Genomic DNA, 3,668 nt, shown 5'->3' with positions numbered 1-3,668 from the left:
AAGCATGCATCGACAAACAGCGAAAACAGTCACCAAAAACTACAGCCCCCCGTCAGCACACATGACATCACATCTTAGTAGACTGCAAAAAAAGGACTTGGTGCTACTGTAGTTAGCAAGTATCCGTTTGAAAAATGAGTGTTGTGGAAGCACATAAGATCGATGCCTAAGTTAAACTGAAGCAATACACACCATGCAGATATATTTTTGTCCATTTTCGTTCTTCTAAACAAAAGCCTGCCTACCAAATACCACTACTAACACTCTCTCTACTTCAGCTACAAACTCAACAAAGACTGTTGCTACAAAAACTACTACACGGATTCAAAAGGTTATTTCACAAACAAATCCTCAAACCCTAGCCAGCAATTTGAGATGCGCTGCTCGATTTGGGCTTACGGACACGGGAAACAATGCTTGATTTGGGGCCCAATGCGAGGTGGGGGAGGTAGCTTACCTCATCCGCAAGGCGCGAGGAGCCCGGAGGCGCCGGCGTGGTCGAGGATCTCGCCGCCGACATCTTCCGTCGGGGACGTCTTCAATGTGCGAGCCCCAATGCTCTCTCACTCTCTCTGAATTCAAACAGTACCCGGGGGAGAGACCTCTAGAAGACATTGAGACTAGGGACACATTCTTAGAAAAGAAAATATACAAAACCAAATGATTTTACTTCTGATTTCTTAGAAAAGAGCCAGCTTAAAATGATTTCATGTGCATGGAAGAATAACTTTGTACTTTGTATATGATTTTAAAAACAACAAAAGCAAGAAAACATGATGAAAACCTACCCCCTCCCACTCCTTCACTGCCTCACTCCGACAAAAGAACATAGTTAGTTGTGGGTCATATGAGGACATGCATTTATAGTCAAAGGGATAAACGCTAGCAAAAATTGGTGTCTAGTGTCCGTAAAACAAAGAAAAAGTCCCTCTACCTCATCGGCCCCTCCGACAAGAGAAAAAGTCTCGTTGCGACCTTATCGGAAGACATACAATTGCGGTTGGGATAAATGCTTGCACTTGAATGCCTAGTGCAATTTGCAAGCCTAATGTCAGACATGCAACAACCCATCACCCTCTCTCGCCCCATCTCCCGCCAACAAGATAAAAGTCACAATTGCGACCTTATTGTAAGATATGTAGTTGTAGTTTGGGATGGGTGCTTGTAGTTGAATGCCTAGTATGGTATGAGACTTCTGTCTACCTTCTTCCCGTCGCCGCCTCCTACGACAAAACAAACCGTAGTTGCAACCAAAGTTTGAAGACATGCAGTTGCAGTCAAGGGCGATAGTAGCAGTTGCATTACTAGTGTCAGACATGTAACTGCCCCCATCACCCCCTTCATCGTCCCCTCCGACAAAAACAATAGCCTAGTTGCAAGCATGTTGAAAAACATGCAATTGCAGATGGGGGTGAAGCTTGCAGTTGCATGACTAGTGTCAGACATGCAACTGTCGCCCTTCTCCTAGCCGTCGCCCCTCCAACAAAACAATAGCCCAGTTGCAACCATGATGGAGGACATGCAGTTGCAGTCGGAGGTGACTCTTGCAGTTGCATGACTAGTGTCGAGCATGCAACTGCCCCCTTCTCCCTGATGGTCCCCTCTTGCAGTCAGGGGCGACGCTTGCAGTTGCATGACTAGTGTCGGACATGCAACTATCCCTTCTCCTCGCCGCCCCTCCAACAAAACAAAGCCCAGTTGCAACCAAGTTAGAACACATGCAGTTATGGGTGGGGGCAGCGCTTGTCGTTACATGACTAGTGTCAAACATGCAACTGCCCGCCTCTGCCTGTCGCTCCCTCCAACAAAATAAAACCTAGGTGCAACCATGTTGGAAGACATGTAGTTGCAGTCAAGGGGGGCGGTTGCAGTTGCATGACTAGTGTCAGACATGCAGCTGCCTCCTTCTCCCCCGTCACCGCCCCCTCCAACAAAACAAAACCCCAGTTGCAACCATGGTGGAAGACATGCAGTTGCAATCGGGGCAGACGCTTGCAGCTGCACAAGTAGTGTTAGACATGCAACTGTCCCCCTCTCCCAGTTGTCGCCCCTCTCCTAGACACTTGTAACAATGATTGAGGACATGAAGTTGCAGCCGAAGGTGACGCTTACAGTTGCATGACTAGTGTCAAACATGCAACTACCCCCTTCTCCCTACTGTCCCCTCTCAGAAAGCAAAACCTAGTTGCAACCATATTGGAAGACATGCAATTGCAGTCACAAGCGACGCCTGTAGTTGCATGACTGGTGTCAAACATGCAACTACCCCTTCTCCTCGCCACCCCCTCCAACAAAATAAAGCCTAGTTGCAACCTGGTTAGAACACATGCAGTTGCGGGTGGGGGCGGCGCTTGTAGTTACATGGCTAGTGTCAAACATGTAACTTCCCACCTCTCCCCGTCGCTCCCTCCAACAAAATAAAACCTAGTTGCAACCATATTGGAAGAATGCAAGTGCAGTCACGGGCGACGCCTGCAGTTGCATGACTGGTGTCGGACATGCAACTACCCCTTCTCCTCGCCGCCCCCTCCAGCAAAACAAAGCCTAGTTGCAACCAGGTTAGAACACATGCAGTTGCGGGTGGGGGCGGCGCTTGTAGTTACATGGCTAGTGTCAAACATGTAACTTCCCACCTCTCCCCGTCGCTCCCTCCAACAAAATAAAACCTAGGTGCAACCATGTTGGACGATATGCAGTTGAAGTTGGGGGCGGCGGTTGCAGTTGCGTGACTAGTGTCGGACATGCAGCTACTCCCTTCACCCCTACCCCCCCTCACTAGCCCCTCCAACAAAACAAAATCAAACCTCGGTTGCAACCATGATGGAAGACATGCAGTTGCAGTAGGGGCAGACACTTGCAGTTACATAAGTAGTGTCAGACATGCAACAACCCCCATCTCCCCGCCGCCCCCTCCGACAAAAACAAAGCCTAGTTCCAACCAGGTTAGAATACATGCACTTGCAGTCGGGGCGTCACTCTTAAGTTGCATGGCCAGTGTCAGACATGCAACTGTCCCCCTCTACCTGCCGCCCCCTCCAACAGAACAAAGCTCAGTTGCAACCATGTTGGAAGACATGCAGTTGCAGTCAGGGCGGCACTTGTAGTTGCATGACTAGTGTTGGACATGTGACTGCCCCCCTTTCCCCATCGTCTCCCTCTCCAACAAAACTATAGCCTAGTTGCAAAGATGTTGGAAGACATGCAATTGCATGACTAGTGTTAGGCATGCAACTACCCCCTTCTCCCACGTCACTGCCCCCTCCGACAAACAAAACCCCAATCGCAACCATGTTGGAAGACATGTAGTTGCAGTCAGGGATGACGCTTGCAGTTGCATGACTAGTGTTAGACATGCAACTCCCCACCTCCCCCTCAGACAAAACAAAGCCTAGTTGCAGCCAGGTTAGGACACATCCAGTTGTAGTCGGAGGGTCACTTGTCGTTTCATGGCTAGTGTCGTACATGCAACTGTCCCCCATCTTCCTGTCGCCCTCTCCGAAAAACAAAACCCAGTTGCAACCATGTTGGAAGACATGCAATTGTTGTCGGGGGCAGCACTTGCAGTTGCATGGCTAGTGTCGGACTTGCAATTGTCTCCCCTCCCCGCCATCGCCCCATCCAACAAAACAATAACCTAGTTTCAACCATGTTGGAAGACATGCAGTTGC

Source organism: Triticum dicoccoides, chromosome 4A, assembly GCF_002162155.2.
Source record: "Triticum dicoccoides isolate Atlit2015 ecotype Zavitan chromosome 4A, WEW_v2.0, whole genome shotgun sequence".
Classification (NCBI taxonomy): domain Eukaryota; kingdom Viridiplantae; phylum Streptophyta; class Magnoliopsida; order Poales; family Poaceae; genus Triticum; species Triticum dicoccoides.
Note: the sequence above shows the minus strand (reverse complement) of the source record.